This window comes from Bos mutus, chromosome 6 (genome assembly GCF_027580195.1).
Source record: "Bos mutus isolate GX-2022 chromosome 6, NWIPB_WYAK_1.1, whole genome shotgun sequence".
NCBI lineage: Eukaryota > Metazoa > Chordata > Mammalia > Artiodactyla > Bovidae > Bos > Bos mutus.
Genome location: NC_091622.1, coordinates 38873633 through 38901599, shown reverse-complemented (window position 1 = coordinate 38901599; position 27967 = coordinate 38873633).

Below are 27967 nucleotides of genomic sequence, written 5' to 3'. Positions count from 1 at the left end.
TTCTGAACGGATTGCTACTTGCTTTCATCCCATTTTACCTCTTTGTTAAAAGATAACATGGTTTCTGAAGGGAAAAGCTTCCTTGGTTCTAATTCAGGGACAAAAAGAGTCATATAAACGTATTTCCAAATTTCCTTCCATTTCTTTTCCCCCCCCTCTCATCTTCTGATTTCCATTTACTTGGTAGTAGCATCAATTCAATGGCAAGCTCACAGCTTGGTTGGACATTTTACCTTATGCCATTCCGAGAGCTTGCTTAATTCCAATTTGCTTTCCCGTTTGCTATTTGTTGGAAAAATATATGTTCCAAAAGCTACACGTAGTGAAATGAAAACCCATTATACTATTTTATGATGAAAAGTAAATAATGCTTAACATGTTTCATATTCATCAGAATAATTTCCTTATGTTTCATCATTTGGCTATGGGGAATTTCTCTCACACAAAAACCTGTTCCCTGGCTTCGTAAACACTGTCTAGCTCTGGGACCCTTCTGACCTCAACAGTCTGTTCCATTGCTGCTAAAATAGTGGTTTTTAAGGAAGAAAATATGTCTGGTCTATTCTTTTACTGTTTCATATATGAAGTTCTAATTATCCATAATGGAAATTATACTCGTATATTAGGGGGGAAAAGACCTTTCTCATGTGTCACCTGTTTCTTTTCTATCTTCTTGTCAGTCTAACAAAATGTTTTCAGAATGTGAACTTAGTGCTAATTAGATTCCATCAGAGATCTCATGATGTTGCCAGTTCAGGCTCATTAACCTTTCGTAAGGTGAGATTTTGAGGCAGTAATATATTTTAAAATCCAGTATTTAGGGAGTAACCAGTTTAGTGTTTGTGAAGCATCCAAATACATATTTTGTATCTTCCAAGATGTTTTGAAAAATTGTCAAATCTGCCCATCACTTTATTTATGATATTTTAAGATTTAGAATATTTTGTGTATATGCTGAAAGTTAAGTTCTCTACATTAGAAATTATCTAGAATGTATTCTACCAAATAGGGCTTCCCAGCTTAATCAGTGATAAAGAATCTGCCTGCTAATACAGGAGATACGAGTTTGATCCCTGGGTTGGGAAGATCCACTGGAGTAGGAAATGGCAACTCACTCCAGTATTCTTACCTGGAAAATTCCATGGACAGAGGAACTTGGTGAGCTACAGCCCCTGGGGTTGCAAAGAGTCAGACACAACTGAGCTATTAAGCCTGCACACACATTCTACCAAATATTTTAGAGAAGTCAGTAGCATAATGCTGACTACTTGGCATATATTTCCATAATGAATCCACATGAATTAGTTACATTATTGGCAGGGCCTTAAAAGGCCTGTGATTTAGAGGTTAGTCATGTCTTGCATTGTAGACTTTGGAATAGCATGCAATGAGGTGAACAGTTTATTATGAAGATTTAACAGAGTGTATTAAGCATTCAGAAGACTGATTCCTTTCATGCCCTTGATAATAAATTCACTTTTCTCATGCAGTGAATTCACTTGAGATTCATAGTCTCCTCATAAACCTTGTAGTAAATGTTTAACCTCAGATTTCAAATGCTATAGTTCTTTTTATGATAATAAATGTTATCCCTATGGGATTGTGAATTTGGAGAGCATACCTAGTGCCCCAGTTAGAGAAACCTTACCTCCCACATACAGTATCCAGAGGTCCTGTTAGAGTATTTGATTACCTAAACTCATCGAGATTAGTTTTCAATTTGTATATGTATATGCATCCTGCATTTCCATGCACATGGAGTTTTTCTTAGCCTCAATAGGATTAAGTCTCTTTTTACTTACTATAATATTTAATGAATTTTATTTTCCTACATATAGGCCATATGAAATACACCTTATTTTAATTAGTATATAAATCATACACAAATATTTCCAAGCATGGTGGACAGTAGAGAGGCACAGGGTACATTTTCTGTATGAATTATGATCTAAACAACTTTTCCTATTTTAACACAGTGCCTTCCTTCCTGAATACATCAATAAGATTAACTCTTAAAGCAAATCATGATTCTAAAACTTTGGAGGGTAGCCTTTGCTGCTTCTTTAAATGAAGCTGAGTTTTACTGTGATATATTTTGCAGTCTGATAAAATGCTATGAACATTTTGATCTGAAATAAAGTTTTTTCTTATTTCTGAAAACAATGTCTAATTTCTGGATTTTAATACATACAAAACCTGAAGTATTATGTGTACTTTTTGATATGGTGACAAGGGTGGGTAACATTCTCACTGAAAGAATTCCATGTACTTACATTAAGAGAAATTAATATATAGTCTATGGCATTTAAAAAAAATACCTGTATGCTGATAATATTTTTTAATTCTCAAAACAACTTCACTAGAATTTAGTCCATTGTACAAGCTAATTAATAATTAAGAAAAGACACAATGTGAGAAAAGTACTAATTCCAACTCTTGAATACTTAGCATATTCAAACACTAAGTGCTGTACTGTGGTGGAATCAAAGATTAATATAATACACTATCTCTCTGAACAGCCTAAGCAATAGAAACAATAATATTTTATTAAAACACATAAAGCAAAATAAAAAAGAAAACAAAAAAGCAACACATGATAAAATAAAGGTTTTTATCTTGTTTTCATTCTTTGGGTCATGTAGATTTCCAGGGGGACTCTGTGTGTCAAACCTCGTCCTGACTGCTGATTGCTATTCGATGCCCACGTAACTGTCCATGACAGCAGGTGAAAAGTCTGCTGCTATAGAGTCTCGTTCTTGAGATTAAAAACTCTGGCCCAGAAATGACATATGTCATTTCCACCTAAAAATCACCAGCTCAAATAATCCCATGGCCACTCCTAACTGATTGAAACAGGGACAAACATCTTCTTATGAACCCAGGAGAAAAAATTCCAATGAGCACTGGCAACATCTGCCATACACACAATCGCCTCCATCTTGAAGGTTAATCAATACAGTCAAACACGAACATGAAAGCTATCACTAAATCATTCATGTGAAGATGAACTTCCTAATGATAGTAAAAGGTACAAGGAGACAGTTAATTTTGAATTTAACCCTCACAGAAGATAATAATTTAACTGGAAAAGAAAAAGAAAGGGTGTTTTCAAGGAAAATACATATTACAGATGAAGACAAAGATTGCTCAAATTTTCATGGTCTCATTATTATTTCAGGAGATGTATCCTTTTTCTCACCAAGTCAAACAATCTCTGTCACTTTATGTGCCTTTTTTATTTAAGAGTTGGTCTCTATTTTTATGGGCATCAATAGTTAGATTTTGAGACCCTATTTGATGTATTTTACTTTATCAAAATGGTGATACCATTCTTATTTAGAATGCATATTTATTTCAGACAGTGGTTTTTAGATGAAATGAATATTGTGATATCAATAACTATAAATTGGGTGTCAAAAATGAAAAAATGTTGTTCATGTCCATGGCCATGATTCTTCTGTTAGCTATTTCCTGGAAAATACAAGCTATTGAGATGGATAATATTTTAACCCAAATGGAATAAGACTAGCCCAAGCAACTTTTAAACAGTATGATTTTTCTTTTCAAGAGATCTACAATTCCTTTTTAATATCTCTGTAGCAACTAAATATACACGTAAGACTTGAGATGCAAAATGTTGAAAATGTCTGGGAAGAACACTACCTTTGGCAGTACAAAGCATCAGAGAGCACAAAAGCAACCCGGAAATAAGGTGAACAAAATTGTGGCCAACACCACCAAGCATCACATTTGAAGAGTAAGGTATAATCAGAAATGATTGCAAAAAAATGAAGGAATGAAGGGAGGTCCCATGCTGTCATAGGAGTATAATGGAAGCGGTATAGAAGCAGATTGCCTGAGTTTGGCTCTCTGCTGTACCAATTCTCCTTTTGTCCCACTTACTTTATCTATAAAATGAAATGATGGTCACAAAGGAATATGGGATAAGTCACGGAGATGTGTTGTACAGCAGGATGGCTATAATAAGTAATACTGTACAGTGTATTTGAAAGTTGCTCAGAAAGTCTATCTTAATTCTCATCACAAGAAAAAAATGTAACACTGTATAGTTATAGGTATTAGATAGACTTACTATGATGATCATTTTGCAATATATACAAATATTGAATTGTTACACCTAAAATTAATGTTCTATGTCTATTTTACCTTAATTTTATAAAAGGGAGGTGAGGATGGCTAGTTTTGTGCAAAATCACTTGCATGCTTTGGTTCTTTCAGATTCAGTGGTATAGACCTAATCTTTAGAAATCTATCTCCTTTTATTCCCTGGTATCTAATGCTTTCATATTAGGCTAAGAATTTTAACACCTATTAGGACGTACTTCTCTGTGAACAGATAAGTTGTTAGGAGACAATGATAAATAAATTAACTTTCACGAGAGGGATTTAGAGACTTCTAGAACAAAAAGATATTGGGCATAGCGGATAAAAGAAAAATGCATGGGTAAATGCTACTGACAATAAAAATAAAACAAACAACAAAAGCAACCTTGGAGTCTGAAGAGAAAAAAGGTTGGTGCAAGTTAGAAAATTAGGTTGACAACACATGCTTTCCTTACAACTCGGCTGTAATAAAGGCATTTGGAGCAGCAGAATTTCAACTGTAGCGTAATATCCTATAGTTGGTATTTGCCATACGTTAGCTAAACAGGTCACTGTTTGCAGACAATTATATTTTCTCCACTTAACCATCATTACAAATATCATTGTTATAAATCTCCTACGGTGTATTTTTTAGGTTCATGTTATTGTCTTAGGAGAGATGGCTATTTTTTCTTATTTTCTCAATTGCTCTCTTGAGCTGATGTACAGTATAAACCTGTTTCTCTAATGGACAATTTTTCTCTGAATGATGTGGTGATTATTCTCCAAAAGTGTTTGTTAGGAGGCCCCTGTATACTTCTGTCCTCCAGTCTCGATGATCCATGGTCATGGAGCTGCTATGATGGGCACTGTAAGGCCTCCCTCACATATTCATTTAACCAGAGACTTTAGATATCAAGTAATGAGCATACTTTGATTTGAGCTTTTATATTTTTTCTATAATATTTCAAAAAAGAACTTAATTAGTCGTGCATTAATCTTGATTCCAATAAATTTAACACCAAGGTTACTTCATGCAGTAGTATTATGGTCATGGCACCTGTGACACCTGTGGATGGTGGAATTTGTGATCTTCTTGCCTTCCTCCCAGAAAACTCCCTGGGTCCTAAGGCATGATCATCTGTGGAGGTCTGCTACACACACCTCCTGTTAGTGGTTCTTTTTCTCACTGAGTAGACCTTGAGTTCCTAGAGAACAGGAAACATATCTCCTTTGTCTACCACTGAATGCTCACTTTAGTGTAATATCCAGCACATGCTAATCTGTGCTTAGTCACTCAGTCATGTCTGACTCTTTGCAACTCCATGGACTGTGGCCCACCAGGCTCCTTTGTCCATGGGGAGTCTCCAGGCAAGAATACTACAGTGGGTTGCCATGCCCTCCTCCAGATAATAGTAATTAAATAAATATTGGTTGAGTAATTAAGTTAATTAACCTTGATGCTTTCTTTCTTACTACTAGATATCCATTCCTTATTCTGGGACACTTGTATATTTTCTATTTTCTTATTCACATCCCAAGTATAATTAAGATGTATAGGAAAAGATCATAGACTTTAGCTTAGATTTTTTGCCACAATATTGCACAAAAAACTTATCAGATGCTAAATTATAGTGAGAATACTATTTTTCTTCAATAATTTGCCCAAATATTAATCCAGATTAATCCAATGAGTCACTTTTTTTAACTTATACTCTCCATGGTCATTGATACCTTGGGGATAATGGTTCAGTAGAACCTGATTAACAATCTCTTCTCCATTGCTGTCTTCACACACTAACTCCTCACTGTTTTGTTCCAGCCAAGACCTACTTCAGTCAGTTCAGTTCAGTTTAGTCACTCAGTCATGTCCGACTCTGCAGCCCCATGAATCACAGCACGCCAGGCCTCCCTGTCCATCACCAACTCCCGGAGTTCACTCAGACTCATGTCCATCGAGTCAGTGATGCCATCCAGCCATCTCATCCTCTGTCATCCCCTTCTCCTCCTGCCCCTAATCCAACCCAGCATCAGAGTCTTTTCCAATGAGTCAACTCTTCGCATGAGGTGGCCAAAGTACTGGAGTTTCAGCTTTAGCATCATTCCTTCCAAAGAACACCCAGGGCTGATCTCCTTCAGAATGGACTGGTTGGATCTCTTTGCAGTCCAAGGGACTCTCAAGAGTCTTCTCCAACACCACAGTTCAAAAGCATCAATTCTTTGGCGCTCAGTCTTCTTCACAGTCCAACTCTCACATCCATACATGACCACTGGAAAAACCATAGCCTTGACTAGACAGACCTTTGTTGGCAAAGTAATGTCTCTGCTTTTGAATATGCTATCTAGGTTGGTCATAACTTTCCTTCCAAGGAGTAAGTGTCTTTTAATTTCATGGCTGCAGTCACCATCTGCAGTGATTTTGGAGCCCCCAAAAATAAAGTCTGACACTGTTTCCACTGTTTCCCCATCTCTTTCCCAGGAAGTGATGGGACCAAATGCCATGATCTTAGTTTTCTGAATGTTGAGCTTTAAGCCAACTTTTTCACTCTCCTCTTTCACTTTCATCAAGAGGCTTTTAAGTTCCTCTTCACTTTCTGCCATAAGGGTGGTGTCATCTGCATATCTGTGGTTATTGATATTTCTCCTGGCAGTCTTGATTCCAGCTTGTGCTTCTTCCAGCCCAGCATTTCTCATGATGTACTCTGCATATAAGTTAAATAAGCAGGGTGACAATATACAGCCTTGACGTACTCCTTTTCTTATTTGGAACCAGTCTGTTGTTCCATGTCCAGTTCTAACTGTTGCTTCCTGACATGCATATAGGTTCCTCAAGAAGCAGGTCAGGTGGTCTGGTATTCCCATCTCTTGAAGAACTTCGCACACTTTATTGTGATCCACATAGTCAAAGGCTTTCACATAGTCAATAAAGCAGAAATAGATGTTTTTCTGGAACTCTCTTGCTTTTTCGATGATCCAGCGAATGTTGGCAATTTGAGTAGAGGTAATACATTGTCAGAAGAACTCTACTTAGCCCCAAAGACTGGCAAAGCTGGTAAACTTCCTGATAAGCACTTTGCACATACCAATTTTCACTTTGTACTTTGTACATAGTATTGTATTTTGATGCTTTTGAATTATGGTGCTAGAGAAGACTCTTGAGAGTTCCTCGGACAGCAAGGAGATCAAACCAGTCAATCTTAAAGGAAATCAACCCTGAATACTCATAGGAAGGACTGATGCTGAAGCTGAAGTTCAAATGCTTTTGTCACTTGATACAAAGAGTCAGCTCACTGGAGAAGACATATAAGTGAGGCCACATGGTATCTGTCTTTCTCTGTCTGACGTATTTCACCTGGCATAATGCCCTTATGTCCACCCATGTTGGTGAAAAAGGTACCATTTCCTTCTTTATAATTTTATGAGTATTATACATATATATAGTATTGCAAATGGAATTGTTTTCTTTCTTTTTCAGATGGTTAAGTGTTAGTGCATAGAAACAGAACTGATTTTGATGTGCTAATTTTTGAATTTATTTGTTCTAATAGTTCTTAGTTGGAGTTTCAGGATTTTCTATACACAATATCATACATAATATTACATAACATAATTGCAATATTATATAATTATGTAATTGTAATTATGTAATTATAATATTGTATAATATTACATATAATACATAATATCATATATATATCATATATATCATATCATATAAAGTTGGAGATAATTTTGCTTCTTTCTTTCTGATTTGGATGCTTTTCATTACTTTTTATTGCCTAATTGCTCTGGAAAGGATTTCTAGTTCTGTGTTGATTGGGTGTGGTGTTAAGAGCACACTTATCTGTGACCTTAGTTGGAAACAGTATGACTAGATTTTCAGATAACACAGAATACCTGCTGTCAAGAAATGTCTAGTCCATCTAAGGGAAAGATGAGGATATTATATGCATATCTGGAATGAGAGTTTGAGCAAATTTCTCATAAGTTATTACTGTTGGTAGAATTTTCTCATTTGTAATGATTCATTTTCTGGACACTCACAGAGCACCAAAGCAAGCATTCAGATGGCCAAAAATATTGCTTGGAATCAGTACCATTATCTCAGGAAAAATACATCACCTCTCCAATTTTCAATCACATGACCTATAAAATAGGCATGATAACTATCTTGTTCAGTTGTTGTAGAAACCAAAACAAGAAAAAATCTACACAAAAAGTACACAGAACATTGTCGCCCCATAGATGACAGTTTTTATTGGTATTTGATCAAGATAATTCTCATTATCACCATCATCAACATTATCATAACCGTTTTTTCCTTTGATCCAGATTAGGTTGATGAAATATTTTAACCTCAAATGATCCTGAATCACAAACAAAATCTTTGTTCTGCCAATGAACAGTAATGTGACACTGGGCATGTTATTTATCCATTGATTACTTTACTGTGTTTCAATTTTCTTTCCAAAATAAGAATGGTAATATCATTTATCTCACAGGATGGAAAAAAGGGTTAAATGATATACAGGTTTCCCCAACCATCTGAAAGTAGAGCATTCCTATGAAAAATTTCTAAGCTGAAATGGCATAAAAGGAAGAAGCAATTATCTGAGGACATATCTTGCTAACGGATGCAAAAAGCAAATTGAGATAAAGTGCAGATGCTCAAAGACACAGTTCAAAGCTAAGATAGCTTGATGCTGAGATGCAGAGTGTAGTTTCTGGGGAAGGAGCTTGGTGGTGTCCCCTCACTGCTGGGTTGCATGCTGTCTATGAGGGCTTGTTGCAAAATAAATGCTATTTTTCCTTTTCACCTTTTCTCATAAAAGTGAAAATGTTCTTCAGATTTATTATGTTAGTGAAAACAAGATTTAATGTAGATCTCTTGTAAAAGTGAAATGGAATAGAGCAAACTTTCTGTAAAGTGGTGAATACCTGTAATACTTATTGACCACAGTTTTAAACACATGGTAAGTGTGCAAGAAATTATTATAAAAATATTCACGTTAAATTTGTTCCTTTCTTTATTCATTTTTGAAAAAGTTATTACTATTAATACTGATATTATATTTATAAGCAGCATTAATTGTGGAAACTTCAAAGGATGGGACACGGAATTAATTATAGTAGTTATTATTAAGTGAGGTCATGAAAACGGTTATTGTGATCCAAAGACAAGAGCGATAAGCTGAGGCTGAGTTGTCCCATTATTACTGATATAGAATTTCTTACAAAATTGATGAGGACATTCTACCAAGAATACCAACAAGAGTACTCCTTTGCTCAGAAGATGACCCCCTATGGCAGACAAATTGTAGCTAGCCCAATGAGAGACCTAGAAATGTCAGTGAGGATGGGAGAAACTCTGAAGATTCTGAAAAGCACTAAGTAATGAAAAAAGTGACAGTTCATGCTGGGTGGAGGAGAAAGTAATACTGTCTGTACAGTGAGGAAACAGAAAGTATTTCTGGAAAGTAAAGATCTGCTGATGATATTAGGCAGCTGTGTGGAGCCTGGGAGATTACGAAGAGTGTCAAGACCATCAACGTGAATAAATTGGAGGTCAAGAGATCATGCTGCTCATCAGTCAGTGTCACTGGTGATGAATGTTTTCAGGGGAAAGGTCAGCAGATGAGAGGGGACTGGAGTATTCCAAGGAACACTGCTTTTCTGTTAAACAGGAGGCTCTTGGAATACTGACACATGATTATTAGACCTGTCATATCAGTGAGTAAGGGCCACAGTCAAATCAGAGTGATGATTCTAAGAATTGGATAAACTAAAAAAAAATAGATAAAAATCAAATGTCTTTATACTGAACTACTACTTTTAGATAATTCACATAAAATGCCAATTGCTGTTTTATGACATATTCCTTTTTATAAAAAATAGGTAATCTAAACAATTGTAAAATAAGCTAACCTTTTGTTTTCTTTTCCAATTGTCTACATATCTCTAATCAAAGTAAGCTTGTAAAACCATAACTAGTCAATCTGAGGTTGCGAGCTCTGCTGACCAAAGACAATGCCAGGAATTAAGCAAGGCTCATTTTTAAATGGATGCATATTATTTATGTGAATGGGGCAGATAATTTGTAGAATCTGAGTGGATGTATTAACTCATTTTTAGATCAAGTGCAAATACAAGGATCACACAGGCAAGGCATGATAAGCAGAATGGGCTCAAATCACACAGATCTAGGTTTAAGAATTGTTACATGTGTGACTCATGACATGTTATTTAATTATTTTGAGACTCAGTTTCTAAAACTGAAGAATGAGCCCAATAAACTCTATTTCAGGTTTGTTATTATACTAAGTAAAATAATGTGTAAAAAGCATCTCTTATGTCATCAATATATGACTGTGTGTTTGCTTGTATATATGTATGTCACAAAATTTGGCCTTATCTCATTTTAAAATCTTAATACTGACTTGATGTATGAAATGCATCTTTTCAACAAATATATACTGGGTCTCAGATACTGTTTAGGTGCCAGAAACAACAGTGACCCAAATAGCCAAGGTCTTAACCTCACAGAATTTATATTCAAGTGAGAGGGAGGCAGGTGATAGACAAATAGTGACATAGTGTGTGACAGTGCTAATCAAGGTACAGGAGATGCAAAGTGCCATCAGGGCAAAGGTGGGAAGGACTCTAAATTTAGAAATCATGTGGTCAATTGAGGATTTTAGAGGGACTGGCCATCAGTGAAAATACTGTTTCTAAAGACATAAAGATGAGCCAGGAAGCTGTGTAAGCAACAGTAGAAACACATGTTAGGCAGAGGGAAGAATTTCTGTCAGGACTTTGAGTCAGAATGTGCCAGAACAGTGTGCCTAAAGCAGAATGAGCAAGAATGACTACCGCAGGGGAAAAATGGAGACTCAGCAGTGACTGGATCACATAGGACGATCATTTCAGGGGCTTTGCTTTGTACTCCAGGGCTGATGAGGCAACACTGAAAGTTACCAGCAAAAGAGTGACAGGAAAAAAAAAAAAAGAGTGACAGGGATTAAACTAATGCTCGAGTTAACTGTTTTAAATGAGTCTCTAGGAATCTCTATTTAAAAATTCCCACAATGCCCAATGAAGAAGTTGCTATTCTTATTGCCACTATCCCAGCAAGGAAATAGAGGCTCAGAGAAGTTAGGTAATTGACTAAGGCCATGTGGTTACTTAGTAGCTGAGTGAGCTGAGATTCAAATACAGGCAGATTCAAGGACACATCCTGAAATTTTTCTTTTTTATTCTCGATTGTGTCCATCCTATTCCTTGCTGTGTCTAATGTACAGGTTTGTTCTATAACAATATTTTATGCAAATTTCTGTTTTATAGTCTCAATTTTCAGCCTATTTCCTCATTTTAGCATCTAACTGTGAAGTGTTTATTTATTTATTTTAGATTAGAATACTAACACATTCTAAACTTTAATGAAACATTCTTTAGAAAGGTACATTTTCCTTGGTTGTCTTTTAGTTTTCCCAGACTGTATTTTCTCTTGGTCTTTTTTATTTCATTCTCCTTCATTTTCTTCTCTTCTTTCCTTCCCTCCCTCAATCTGTCCTCTCCCTCCTTCTTCCTTCTTCCTTCCCTCATTCCCTCTCTTTCTCTCTTTCCTTCCCCCCTTCCTTTCTTCCTTTATTTCTTCCTTCTTTCTTGACTTCCTAACGTTTAAACTTTATATCTTTCTTTTCTGGTTTACTTTACATATTTCTCATGTAGCTTAACTCACAATATGTTTTATTATATACCCCCCCTTTTTCTTGTCTATTCATCCTAAGACAGTGTCCAACTAATTTAATGCGTCTTGCCACACCAAAGCATGGTCTCCAGCTGCAAACACTTCAAAGTTTATTCAAAATGCACCACCACAGACTCTGTCCTGAGATCCACATTTTTGTTGGATCCACAAGTCATTCATAGGCACATTAGTGTCTGAGAAACACTTTTGGTGCGTATTGGGTGACACACAATAGGATTTGTCAGCCTTACTGTCCCATAGCTTTTTAAGGTAGACTCTGTTTTTCAGATCTCAGGTACAGAAAATTTCATTTCAGAAGATAATCCTATAACCATCTACAGAAAGAAATTTATCTGATGTCACCAATATAGCAGAAAAGGAAACTCCAGTCTCCATTCCTCACAACAATTAACAATGACTCAACTATTCATAAGTGAAAATACTGAATAGTTCTGAGAGAGTTCATATTTCTACTTTCAGCAACAGAGTGGGGCAAAATTACCTGAGAATAAATACACAAAAAGGGAAGAAAGAATGAAACAATCATGACCATAGAAAATACTGCTGCTGCTGCTAAGTCACTTCAATCGCGTCCGACTCTGTGCGACCCCATAGACAGCAGCCCACCAGGCTTCCCCATCCCTGAGATTCTCCAGGCAAGAACACTGGAGTGGGTTGCCATTTCCTTCTCCAATGCATGAAAGTGAAAAGTGAAAGTGAAGTTGCTCAGTCGTGTCTGACTCTGTGTGACCCCATAAACTGCCGCTGACCAGGCTCCTCCATCCATGGGATTTTCCAGGCAAGAGTACTGGAGTGGGGTGCCATTGCCTTCTCTGTAGAAAATACTAAGACTCTACAAATAACTAATAGAAAAATTCAATAAATTGTCTGGGTATGAAATAAAAATATAAATATAAGATGCATTCTATAAACTAACAATGAGCTACCTGATAAATAAAGAAAATAATTTTCAATTTCAGTAGCATAAAACATAAAGAAAAAGTGCCTTGACATTGGTCTTGGCAATAATTTTTGTATGTGACACCAAAAGTACAATCCACAAAAGCTGAAATAAGCAAAAGTGGGATCACATCAAAGTAATAAGCAAAAAAAAAGAAACAATAAAATGACAAAGCTACCTATGGCATATGATAGAATATTTGCAAATCATATATATGATAAGGGATTAATATTCAAATTATATAAGAAACTTATATAACTTAATATTTCATCAGATAATTGGATTTTAAAAGGGTAGGCTACCTAAATAAACATTTTTCCAAAGAAATCATAGAAATGGGCAACAAGTATGGGAAAATGTGACCAACATCACTAATCTCAGGATAATGCAAATCAAAACCATAATGAAATATCACCTTACATGTGTTAGAAAAAACAATGTCAATAAATATTGGCAAGTCTCAGAGAAAAGGGAACACTTGAGCACTGTTGATGGGAATTTAAATTAATACTATAATTATGGAAAACAGTATGGAATCTCCTCAAAAACATAAAAATAAAGCTACAAAATAATTTAGCAATTCCACTTCTGGGTATTTATCCAAGGGAAATGAAACAGGTTATTGAAAAGATATCTGATCACCAGGTTCATTGCAACAGTACTCATATTATGAGTAATGTTAAAAGATAAAGAACCTAAATATCCACCAACAGTGAATGGACACACACACACACACACACAAATGTTATTTAGCCATGAAAAGTATGGATATTCTGACATTCGTAAGAACATGGATGGACTTAGAGGAACTTATACTAAGTGAAATAAGTCAGACAGAGAAAGACAAATACTGCATAAGGTTTTGTGTAGAATCTAAAAACTCCTAATTAAGGAAGATAGGAAAATGGGGATTAGTCAGTAGCTGGGAGGTGTGGGAAACAGAATGTTGGTAAAAGTGTAAAAACGTCCAGTTATTAGAAGAATAAATTCTGAGAATATAACGTACAGCAAGGCTTCCCTGGTGGCTCAGAAGGTAAGAATGTGCCAACGATGCAGGAGACCCAGGTTCAATCCCTGGGTCAGGAAAATCCTGTGGAGAAAGGAATGGCAACCCACTCTAGTTTTCTTGCCTGCAGAATTCCATAGACAGAGGAGTTTGTCATGCTACAGTCCATGGGGTCACAAAGAGTCGGACATGACTGAGAAAATAATACTTTTTCCTTTTCATGGTGACCATAGTTACCAATACTGTATTGTATACTTGAAAGCTACTATGAGAGTAGATCTTAAACATACTCACCATAACAACAATAAAATGGTAATTATAGCAGGTGATTCTCCAGGAAAGAATACAGGAGTGGGTTGTCATGCCCTCCTCCAGAGGATCTTTCCAACCAAATGATCAAACCCAGGCCTCCCACTTTGCAGGTGGATACTTTACTGACTGAGCCAACAGGGAAGCCCATATTAGGTGATGAATGTGCTAAATAACCCTACTGTGGTTAATATTTCTCAATATATGCACGTTTCACATCATCACATTGTACACCTTAAACTTAGACAATCGTATAGGTCCATTATATCTCAAAAAACCTATGAAAACTGTAAGAAATTAAACTAACAAAGCCGTGCTAAAAATGGATCATTTTCTAACCCCACTCCCTCATTTTGTTCACATTAAAACATATATTCCATAAGTTACCCTCCACAGCTTGCACTATTTCTAGAATGCTTTGGGGTTTTGCTCCTCTAATTTTTCTTCCTTTGGAAATGCATGTTTCAAGGATACAATGAACCAGTTAGTTTCTACCTTTAATCCTTCTAACCCTGAAGTTTTAAGTGGAAGTCACTAAATATTCTTAGAATAAGAGGTACTAGTGGAAAGGACAAATGCTATACTCTATCTTTCTTAAAATGTATATCTAGTTTTTCAGTCTCTCAGACCAAGGCAGAAAATGGAGGATAAATAGCATATCTCCTTCCTTTCTTTCAGTCCAGTGGGTCTCTTCTGCTTCTGACGGCAAACAATGCATTAGAAACCAACTGCACTCCTTAGGTCACCGCTGTAATCAGAAAATCTTTCCAGATCCAGCCAAAATCCAACTCTGAGAGTTACTTTTCAGTGTTCTCATGAAACACAGAGAAGTTAAAATACCTGCCTAAATTACTAAGTGATACAGGCAAGAGCCAAAATGCTTCCCAGGCGGTGCAGTGGTAAAGAATCTGCCTGCCAATGCAGGAGACACAAGAGATGCGAATTCGATCCCTGGGTGGAGGAGATGGCCTGGAATAGAAAAGTAGGAAAATACCAACCCACTCTGGCCTTCTTGCCAGCAGAATTCCATGGAAAGAAGAGCCTGGCAGTCTAGAGTTCATGGGATCACAAAGAGTCATAAACAACTGAGCAACTGAGCACACACACAGGCAAGTGATAAAATGATTACACACACTCTCACACACACAGGAGTACTATCTCATGACTTTCTATTAACATTTCTGCATGACTTAAGCAAAATATGAGGAAAACAATGTGAGTATTGTCCAGTGGCATTAGAATCACTCTCCATGTCGTATTTCACTGCAGTTTTTGCAGTAGATGTGGTGCCACACCTTCTAAGTACCAAGGTCTCAGTCTGCATGCATATCTACAGATTGCCTTCTTTTCCAAATTCATGGCCTCTGTGCAGTAAAACCTGCTGCCTGCCCCCTGAAGTCCCAGCTATTTGGATCCTATTGTGACCTGGTGCTGGATAGCTGCAACCTCAGTTCAAAAAGACCTGTGCATGTCCTTCCTACTGAAATCTTTGGTTCGTTCATGTTGTGTATATGAGCACAGAGAATAAATATCTCTCTTTACAAAATATTTGAGCACCACACTTTTATCTCATTTCACATGGCCCTGCACTTATGATGTGTTGTGTTGCATTCATCTTATAAATTCAGGAAGGTTCTTGTTTAATTTGAAACAATTTAACTGTATACATTTTAGGTAAAGTTTAAGCCACAATAATGCTGTTCATAAATATGAGTTCAGTTGCCTTTTGTTTTCCAGGCCACCTTTACTTGCCTTTTTCATATAGTATTTTACAGAGTCATGCAAGTCTTAGAGATCCTGAAGTGTTCAAGGACTGGAAATAGCAAATGAGAACTTGCGGGAGCATTATATCAGCTGAGTCATGAATTTACTTGGAAAATTTAACTTAGTCAAACCAAGTAGTAACATAAGATGAAACCCTTGTGTATGCAATTGCCAAAATGTCTGTTTCTTTTAAATAGCCTTTATTTCCTGTGTTAACTCCTGGAATATCATTTACAGTATATTCGCTTTTTTAACTATACTATTTTTAGTTTTGAATGTCCTCAAGATACGATAGCTAATTAGTCCTCTGAGCATATTGATTAAATTCATTTACATTCATAGATCTAGAGAAAAGAAAAAATATTGGTAGAAGGTTATTCTAGAACACTGCACAGAAAAATGAATAAAAATGAAAACAGTTAAAAATAATCAAATGTTCTATGTACGCTCTTATTGCCAATCAATTTTTTACATTTTTAGAGATATCAGCCTGTTATTAAAACTGTTTCTGCAGATATTTTTCTCCCATTAGTGATTATCTTTTATCATTCCAGCAATTTAACATAGTGAAAATGTTAATATTACTAACTTATCCTTGGCTTGCACATTATGCCTGAACTATCTCTAAAAAGGATCTGGTCTGCAAAAATCTCATTCTTAGACCAGTTTATAAATGGTGAAGTCCTTTGGGTCAATTCAAAAAGCTCTTAATGCTAATTAACGAATGCAGCAACAGTGATACAATGGGAATCATGTGCCAGTCATGTTTGTTAGACCCTATAGAGAGTCAGAAATGAAATGGCCATCAATCAGAGCTCTTTGACAACAGAATGAAATAAGAATGTTATGGTATTGAGGTACAAGGCATAAATATTGTTATTATTCATAAGGCATAAATCTGGGACTGTGGTGCATACAAAAAGGCTTGTTTTACTTATTTATTTATTACCTATGGGTAGTTTATAATCTTATAGAGTAAATTAAGCTTGAATTAAGTATGTACTTTGCTGCTGTTGTTGTTTAGTCACCAAGTCACATCTTATTCTTTTGCAACCCCATGGACTGTAGCCCATCAGGCTCCTCAGTACATAGGATTTCCCAGGCAACAATACTGGAGTGGGTTGCCATTTCCTTCTCCAGGGAGTCTTTCTGACCCAGGAATCAAACCCAGGTTTCCCACATTGCCAGGCTGATTCTTCACCACTGAGCCACTTGGATGCCCCAAGTTTGTACCTTGGTTGAAGAAAATTGGATTTTTTCCTCTTAATTGATACTCTCTCCCTACCAAAGAGAAAGAAGGCTGTATTTCTAAGACATAGTCAATAAATGGGTATCATTTTTGTTGTTTTGCCTCAGAATGTCAGTATATTTTGAAGATATTCTAGAATAGATGCAACTGGTTTAAAGAGGGGGAATCAATCATACTAGTTTGTTGGCTTTATCTTTTACAGGAAGACAGTTATATTACTGCATTTTGGTGCAGTTATTCATAGGATAAATTTAATCCCCTGTTGATCTCTTTCTTTAAAGTGATTTGATATTTCTCCTATAAATCATCAGTAAAAGATATGGGACTTAATTTTTTTTTGTTTTTCCTATTGCTGCTGGAACATATTGCCACAAATTTTGTGGCGTAAAATACCAGACTTGGTTATCTTAACTGTTCTAGAGGTACATTGTCAGAAATGAGTCTTACTGAGTTCAAATCAGGGTGTCAACAGGGCTGAATGCTTTAAGGGATAATCTGGTCCTTGCTTTTTCCAGTATAGAGACAGCTGCCTTTCTTAGTTTGTGGATGTTTTCTCTAACTTCAAAGCAAGCAACATGAAATTTTCAAATCTCTCTCTGAGTATGATTTCTTCTTCTGCCTTTCTCTTTATATATATATTTTTTTTGTTTGTTTGTTTGTTTTCTTTTGGCCATGCCACACAACATCCAGGATCTTAGTTCCCAGCCAGGGATGAACCCACAGCCCCTGTTATGGAAACGTAGCATCTTAAACACTGGACTGTCAGAGAAATCATTTTTCTTCTAAGTTAAACAATCCACTTGGAATCCCTTGAGGCTGGGGTTCCTGCAAGGCAGGCAAATTCTTTACCTTCTGAACCACCAGAGTATTCATACTGGGTGGAAAAATTGAGAGTGGTTGACTTACCCTAGATTAGTTGTTAATGGAAGATCTCTCTAAGGTTTTAACATTGAAGTTGAGATATGCATGATAGAAATTAATTGTATGTACTCCTACCCAGAAACACCTTGAACCCATCTACATAATACAGGATAGTATCTTGATCTTTAAGTCAGCTTATAGTAAACTTGATTATATTTGAACCTCTGCTTGCCCATTTGCCTTGTAACCCAATATGTTCAGAGGATCTAAGGAGTAGGAAATGAACATCTTTCAGATCAGATCAGATCAGTCACTCAGTCGTGTCCGACTCTTTGTGACCCCATGAATTGCAGCACGCCAGGCCTCCCTGTCCATCACCAACTCCCGGAGTTCACTCAGACTCACGTCCATCAAGTCAGTGATGCCATCCAGCCATCTCATCCTCTGTCATCCCCTTCTCCTCCTGCCCCAATCCCTCCCAGCATCAGAGTCTTTTCCAGTGAGTCAACTCTTCGCATGAGGTGGCCAAAGTACTGGAGTTTCAGCTTTAGCATCAGTCCTTCCAAAGAAATCCCAGGGCTGATCTCCTTCAGAATGGACTGGTTGCATCTCCTTGCAGTCCAAGGGACTCTCAAGAGTCTTCTCCAACACCACAGATTCTTCGGCGCTCAGCCTTCTTCACAATCCAACTCTCACATCCATACATGACCACAGGAAAAACTATAGCCTTGACTAGACGAACCTTTGTTGGCAAAGTAATGTCTCTGCTTTTCAATATGCTATCTAGGTTTGTCATAACTTTCCTTCCAAGGAGTAAACGTCTTTTAATTTCATGGCTGCAGTCACCATCTGCAGTGATTTTGGAGCCCAGAAAAATAAAGTCTGACACTGTTTCCACTGTTTCCCCATCTCTTTCCCATGAAGTGATGGGACCGGATGCCATGATCTTCGTTTTCTGAATGTTGAGCTTTAAGCCAACTTTTTCACTCTCGTCTTTCACTTTCATCAAGAGGCTTTTTAGTTTCTCTTCACTTTCTGCCATAAGGGTGGTGTCATCTGCATATCTGAGGTTATTGATATTTCTCCTGGCAATTTTGATTCCAGCTTGTGTTTCTTCCAGTCCAATGTTTCTCATGATGTACTCCGCATATAAGTGAAATAAACAGGGTGACAATATACAGCCTTGACGAACTCCTTTTCCTATTTGGAACCAGTCTGTTGTTCCATGTCCAGTTCTAACTGTTGCTTCCTGACCTGCATACAAATTTCTCAAGAGGCAGATCAGGTGGTCTGGTATTCCCATCTCTTTCAGAATTTTCCACAGTTTATTTGGGAAACCCTAATTCTCCCTACCACAATGATTTGACCAAGAACTTCTGGGTTTGCTTCTCTTGGCTATGAATTTCAACTGGTTTTGCCGGACTCACAAGTACTTCTGAGTAATCAGCAGCAAAGGTAGTTATAGAGATGTAGAGTGTGGTCTAGCAGCCAAGGGTCCCTGTCTGGATCATGGAGGGATTCTTACTCCCCTGCCCTCCCTTGTTTTTTTTTTTTTTTGGCCCTTACCTTGTATGGGCCAATAACTGAACTTTGTGATGCTACAGTGACTATAAAAGACACATGTTTCAATTATTTGTTGTTGAGTTGCAACTATGGGACACAGAGACCTAAACGGCCATTTTACTTTTGCTCTCAATTTTGTGGAAAGGAATTTGGATGGTTCATCTCTGATGCACATGGTGATAGTTATGGCTGGAATATCCATTTCCAATGGTTTCATCATTCATGATTTTTGTATTGGTTCACCTTGCCACTTACCTCTTTTCCTCTCCTCACTTCTAATTTTCTGTCTCTGTCTTCCCCTCTTTTTCATTCTCTCTTCCCTTCTCTCCACCTTCCCTCATCCTTCTTCCTTCTCCCTCACTCTCATTCTCTCTCTCTGAGGTTTCTCAAACTCTAGGCCTCTCCCCACTGCTTGAACTTCTCAGAGCATGGCTGTTTCTGAGAAGAAGTAGATAAAATTAACTTCTTTCATGCATATTTCAGCTTCAGTGTTAAAACTTTAGAGAGATCTTATGAACAACTAATCTAGGGTAAGTCAGCCACTCAGTTTTTACACCCCATATGAATTCTTCTGTGGCTCAGAAAGTAAAGAATCTGCCTGCAATGCAGGAGACCTGGGTTTGATCCCTGAGTTGAGAAGATCCCCTGGAGAAGGGAATGGCAACCCACTTCAGTATTCTGTCCTGGAGAAGTCCATGGACAGAGGAGCCTGGCAGACTGTAGTCCACGGGGCTGCTAATAGTCAGTCATGACTGACCAACTAACACACACACATGAATTCTCTGCAGAACATTAATCAATGTCTTATATATTTATACATTAACTTATTCCCAATAACTCCCATTTATTTATTCATTGAATATTTATTGAGCACATATAAAATAACTAACAGCTATTATAGACATTCAGCAAATGTCAGTAAGAAAATTGACGAAAACACTAAGATTCCTGATGGCGTGGAATGTACTTCACAAGAGCTGGAATCTAGTTTGTCTTCCTCATTATTGTATATTCAGATCCTAGAAACATGCCTGGCAGGTAACAGATGCTCAATAAACATTTTTAACTGATCAAATAAACAAGACTAGGGCTGCTATGAAAAGAGACAGGAGGAATCTTAGAGTAGTATGAGAGACACAACCAGGGAACTAATTTTCATTTGAAGATCATGCAAAATCTACTTGCAGAAATGATACTTAAACTGAGAATCAGAAAATTAGTTGAAGTTGGTGATGACAGCAGCATCAGTGGACACAAGCCTTTCACTGGCATGATCTGTATCCTACTGATAGAAATTAGATCTGAGATTCAAAGAAAAGTGGATAATAATGGGAAGGAATATTGAATTTTCTCATTTGAGATGACTGAAGCTAGTTTTTATATTAATTTTTAATTAATTTTGAACACCTTACTATTGAAGGTGAATATTGAAACCATATACTGAAACCATATACTTTAAATTTATACACAGATAGATGATTTTCATAACCACAGAGTACACTGACTTTTCAATGAACGCTCTTGAAATTGGTGATCCAAATGCTAAACTTGTTTTTTAATTAAACTGAACATTTATTTTAAATTAAATATCCAGCAATCTTATTTTAATCATAGATTCAAGATGTATTGGAATTTTACTTAAAATCATCAATACCTCTTTAATATTATTACCTGGAATGTATGTGCTTCAAACCCCCCTGTATCTCTAAGCTTCTTTTATCAGTGATGGTCTATTCACAGCTTCTTTGTTTGATTCACATAAGTCCTGCATGGTCTCACTGATTTCCACCCTATTCTTGGTATAGCTCCTATTTTGAACATATGACAATTACTCCTACTCTGCTCTTTCAGGGTAATAATGGAAAACACTCTTTCAAAAAATTTTTCCACATTTGGTTTTGCCTCACATAACCTCTCACTACAATAACTTTTAGTTTCAGAAATAAGTAAGTTCATCTATAAATTATAAAGCCACAAGAAAATATATAACATCTATAAATTTGATAGGTTCTCAAACATTGAGATATGTTCATGAGATTGCTAATCTTTAATAAGAACAAAGAAAAAGTTAAAACCAGAAGTTTAAACAAAATAAAACCATATGTTATGATGTGTAATTTCATCAAACTTCTTCCGCGTATACTCCATTAGGCAAAATCACTAAGCCCATTCTCCTGATGTTTTATTTCATAACAAGAATTTTACATTAAGGTAGCATTGGACTTTCATTGACTCCTTATTCCCATTGAAGATGAGTGGTCTAGGTAGTTAGGGAGAAGAGCTAGGTAGATAGAGTTCAACCTACTATTCATCCAGCTTTAGTCTGGCCTCTAAGAAGCTTATGTTCTTTGTCCCTAATGGTAAAGTTTACTAGTTAAGGCTCAGTCCATGTGGGGGAAGTGGTGCTACCTGTGACAAGGTAAACCCAGATTCTGGAGAACAGTTTTTTCTTACCACACAGTGAGCTGTGCTCTCTGGAAACTCCATCAATTACATGAGTTATATTTTTACCTCCATATGATAAACTTCTTTATATATCTCTTAGCTGGTTCAGAATTTGAATGGGAGATATAAGGCCTTTCAAATATTAATACGGTAGGAAGAATTTAGGAAGCATATGAGAGTATAGGGTACAAAAGTTCCAAAGAACTGGGATCCTTGTTTTTTATTGCTATTAAAAAGTTTTGTAGTTTTGGGTAAGTCATTTTTTCAGTCATTAACCTGAGGAGAATGGGCTAGTTTAACATGTTTCAAACCCCAAAGTACTTACTATCCCAGAGAAGTAAAGGAGGGCTGAGTGGAGGAGGAGTGACTTCAGAGTCCCACTGCTTTACCAGGAGCAGCTCTACTTGTAGAAAATATTGAGCTTTGCAACTAAATATTTGAAAATAATTTCAATAGACAATTTCTATTAATTTGTCCATCTCTGACTCAGTGCGGCTCAGTGTAAAATGCACAGGCAATGAATCGGTATAGGTATTACGCAGGCTTGGACACAAAAATTGACTTCAGTTTGGATCTTGATTCTAACATACACAATGACACTGGACAAGATGTACAACAGAGTTCTTGGATGGATGGATACATAGATAGATGATAGATAGATAGATGGTAGACAGGTAGATAATGTCATTGTTGTTGCAGGTGGGAAATTCCCAAAGCCACAGGGAGTATTCAATAATTGCTAAGGCATTCCTACTCTCATTTTTCAAAGGAAAAGCCTTTCAGTAATAACATGAAATATTTGTACAATGCTTTAAACTATTTTTACACAGGCCTTGTCTCATTTGATTCACATGATTTCCTGTGTAAGTCTACATCAATTTCTTCCATTTTAATGTGAGCAAACTGGCTCAGTGGTCTGCTCAAGGTCATGCAGCTAATAAATGGCAGGCTTAGGTTCGAACCCGGGCTGTCTAATGTTGCATCTGTCCTAGTGTCCTTTTCCTAATCAGCCAGCTCTGGGTGAGCCATACATATTCAGTTTCACCTACCTCATCACTTTTTCTGGTTCAGCTCATCCATGCGACTCCTGTAAAATGAAATTGGCAATTGTTTATGGCGTTGGCAATGGGTTGTTATGTCAGCTCATCTACTGAGGCAGCCATTGTGAAATAACAAGTGTGCTGACCCTTCAGTGTGAAGTCTAGCACCTATGTCATACTTGTAGTTGTTCAGCATTAATATCTGCCCTGCTACTCCCTAAATATACCTTCCAAGTATCCACCTCAAGGTATTTGCTCTCAAAGCAGCTTGACTTCAAGTCTGAAAAAAATGGCAGATGGATAAGCAATGTGTAAACATGATAACTTGATTTTTTACTCCATGTGAAATACAATTGAAAACAAATAGCATTTCAAAGAAGAGTTTTCAGTAGCTACACTTATTATCTCTAAAAAAATAAAAATAAACAAAATAAAGGATGCTGTGTAGAGAGAATTTTTGTTAATGCTATTACACTATGCAAATTCCACAAAAAAGGTAACTCAGTTCTGCCATTTTTTCCCCCAATTTCTACCCATGTAACAATAACAATTTTCTACCATAATAAACAAAATAAGCAATGGAAATTTGCCTTCTCTGTGATATTCAGATACCACCACCCTTATGGCAGAAAGTGAAAGTGAAAGAAAGAAAGCGAAGTCACCCCCGACTCTTTGCGATCCCATGGATAGTAGCCTGCCCCAAGCTCCTCCGTCCATGGGATTTTCAAGGCAAGAGTATTGAAGTGGGTTGCTATTTCCTTCTCCAGGGAATCTTCCCAACCCAGGGATTGAACTCAGGTCTCTCACATTGTAGACAGACACTTTATCGTCTGAGCCACCAGGGAATTCAAAGTGAAGAGGAACTAAAAAACCTCTTGATGAAAGTGAAAGAGGAGAGTGAAAAAGTTGGCTTAAAGCTCAACATTCAGAAAACTAAGATCATGGCATCTGGTCCCATCACTTCATGGGAAATAGATGGGGAAACAGTGGAAACAGTGTCAGACTTTATTTTTCTGGGCTCCAAATCATTGCAGATGGTGATTGCAGCCATGAAATTAAAAGATGCTTACTCCTTGGAAGGAAAGTTATGACCAACCTAGATAGCATATTGAAAAGCAGAGACATTACTTTGCCAACAAAGGTTCATCTAGTCAAGGCTATGGTTTTTCCTGTGGTCATGTATGGATGTGAGAGTTGGACTGTGAAGAAGGCTGAGTGCTGAAGAATTTATGCTTTTGAACTGTGGTGTTGGAGAAGACTCTTGAGAGTCCCTTGGACTGCAAGGAGATGCAACCAGTCCATTCTGAAGGAGATCAGCCCTGGGATTTCTTTTGAAGGAATGATGCTGAAGCTGAAACTCCAGTACTTTGGCCACCTCATGCGAAGAGTTGACTCATTGGAAAAGACCCTGATGCTGGGTTGGATTGGGCGCAGGAGGAGAAGGGGACGACAGAGGATGAGATGGCTGGATGGCATCACTGACTCGATGGACTTGAGTCTCAGTGAACTCCGGGAGTTGGTGATGGACAGGGAGGCCTGGCGTGCTGCGATTCATGGGGTCGCAAAGAGTCAGACATGACTGATCGACTGAACTGAACTGAATGATATTTTTACTGCAGGTCTGCTCTGAATACAGTTAGTAAAGTTCCTTCAACCTTATTCCAAATTCCAATTAATTTCCCTCACCCTTCTTACTCTTTCTTTCTGTTGATACTTCCTCAAGTTACTCATGAAAAACGATGAATAAATATACAAACAGCAGCAACAGCTAGACAACGGCAGACTCAGTAGCACCTACCCCACGGGGCTAACAGGAAGAACAAGGATTATATACAACCTCGTGCTCATGCTCAGTTGCTAAGTCATGTCCAACTTTCTACAACTTCATGGATTGCAGCTCACCCAGCTCCTCTGTCCATGGAAATTTCCACACAAGAATATTGGAGCGGGTTGCCATTTCCTCTACTAGGGGACCTCCCCAATCCAGTGATCGAACTGGTATCTCCTATGTCTCTTGCATTAGCAGTTGGATTCTTTACTACTAAGCCACCTGGGTAGCCTATTACTTTTTCCATATGCGTTATTCACTGATGCCTCTCTTCCTTTCAAACCCCACAACTAGTCCTAAATCAAACATCATCACCTTAACCTTAAAAAAAATCAAGACTTTGATCCAGCTTTGTCATCTCCTTTTCATTGGCCATGTCTGACATCACTGATTGCTTCGACGCCTCCAAACTGCCCTTTTTATATGTGGCTTTATCAACAGAATTGCAACCCAACACAATAGCCGAGGTGGTCTTATAACTTACACCAGAGACTGTCTTTCTTTTGCTCTGAACCCTGCAATGACTGCCCATCTCACTCAGTCTAATACCCTTGATTCTTACAGTAGACTATGAGGTCTTAAAAATTCTGGCTTCTTAGCTTTCTCTATACTCTTTTGTTTCTTCTGCTCCTGGGTACACTGATCTTGTCTTGCACACACACTAGGCCCAGGCACTTCCCACCTGGGATCTTTTCTTACAATTGCCTTTACTTGGAAAGTCCTTCTCTAAGATCTCAATGCAGTTTATCCTTCTTTTTCTATGATTCTTTAATCAGATGCTCTCACTCCAGTGAGGATTTCTCTGACCATTCAAAAATAAACATTGTCACTCTTCACCCCCCGTTTCTATTTTATTTTTATTCTGAGTCCTTGCTAGCACTAACATATTACATATTTTGTTCTTTAACCTTGTTTATTTTCTGCCTCTCTCAGCTAGATCAGCTCCACAAAGACAGGACTGTGACTCATATTTTTCATTGCTTTATCCCTAACACCTTAATCAGTCCCTGGTGCTTGCTGAGTATCCATTAGGTATTTATTAAATGAATGGCTCTACCTCTTATTCACTCTGCAGATTAAGTCCTGATTGGTACAAAAAATCTGAGTCTCTGTGCTATATCATCTTTAGTATCAAGTTTAATCGCCTGAATTTTAGCAACACTAGCTGTGTAACTTTACACAAGCCCATCAGCTTTGCTTCCCTGTTTTGTGGTGAGAAAAATCATATGCAAGACGCTAGTAACTCTGAAATTTAAGTGAGACAATGTGTGTGAAAATAAGATTTATTTGATATAAATATTCAGGTTACTTTCATTGTACAAAGAGCTTCCCTGGTGACTCAGATGGTAAAGAATTAGCCTGCAATGCTGGAGATCTGGATCCAATTCCTGGGTTGGGAAGATTTCCTGGTGAAGGGCATGGCAACCCACTCCAGTGTCTTTGCCTGGAGAATCCTGTGGACAGAGAAGCCTGGTGGGCTACAGGCCATGAGGTCACGAAGAGTCAGACACAGCTAAGTAACTAAGTACAGCACAGCAAAGCATTGCATAAAATATTACTACATTAGCTATTCATGGTAACTTTCTGACATGGTGGTATGAAAGATTCCCCTAAGCACATTCTGGAGGAGCCCAGGTAATCATAATCCAGGAGTATGCACAAGCTACCTTGGTTATATAGGGGGATTTCAAAGTGGAAAATAAGTCAGTGTTGAATATTATGAGCAGCATAAAAAGAGTTTTGAACTTGGGTCAGGTTATTTTTTGCTAATCTTTCTCATTTTAATAAATGTGTTTCTTTTCTTTCACCACTTCTCAGTTCCAACTCCTGTAGCACTTAATAATTATTTACTTTTCAAGTTTTCAGCCAAAAATTTAGTTCCTTCACAATGTCCTCCCTATATTCCACACAGATTATATTGGATCTATTTTTTTTACAAGCTGCTATAGGACATCAAATGTTATCATCTTAATATTCCATATATGCAATTATTCAATGTATAGCCTCTCTACTGACAACACAGTAAGGACAGGACATGAACCATGTTTATTTTCCCCACTTTATTTCCGATACCTAACACTGTATCTGTTATGCATCACATATTTGATATTTTTGAAAGAACAATTTTTTAATGTAAGTTTCAGTAATATATCTTAACTTTGAATCCATATAATACAATTCACCTCTATATAAGCATATTATTTTTTTTACCTTTTGTTAGTTTTTTGTGTATATGGTTTCTCTGCTAGGTTTTTATTATCTATATACCTTGTCAACTTAATGTTATCCATCATATATTTAGTAAGTATCTACTACAATAATACTTTGGGGCACATTAAGCACTACATGTTATTTTAAGCTGTTTAATTTTACACATTTTTGGTTTCCTGTTGCATGTAGTAACTCATTCAATATATCTTATACAATCTATGTGTAGGATTTCTGATATTTCTTTCCTTTTATGAAAGAGGAATCTAAGATACAAGAAATTCAAATATCTTGCCTCAAGCCACACAGGTGGGATATGGAGAGCCAAAATCTTAATTCACATGATGGATTTTCAGAACTTATATTCTACCAAGAACATAAAAGAGATGAGCAAGAAAGTTCCCCACACAACATCAACTAAGTATTTAGCGGTATGTAAATAATTAAATTGATAATTTTGATATAATTGTCATTGATAATTAGACTGCCCACTGCATATAATAAAAGTCTCAGTACTCAGTAGATTCTTTAAAAAAAAAAAATGTTGGTTAAATGAAGAATGATTTAGTCTTAGCAAATAGCTTGCCTGGACTATTCATATTCCTCCCTTCCCAAAATAAAACCTTATGGATATTTTATTAGGTTTTATATTTTTTTGGCTAAAATCATATGTATTTGTATGCTTTGTGAAAAAGCAACATACGTCACCCTGTCACTTTGTAAAAAAAAGTACATAGATCATTCAATTCAATTCAGTCTCTCAGTTGTGTCCGACACCGCGATCCCATGGACTGCAGCACCCCAGGCTTCCCTGTCCATCACCAACTCCCAGAGCTTTCACAAACTCATGTCCATCCAGTCAGTGATGCCATCCAACCATCT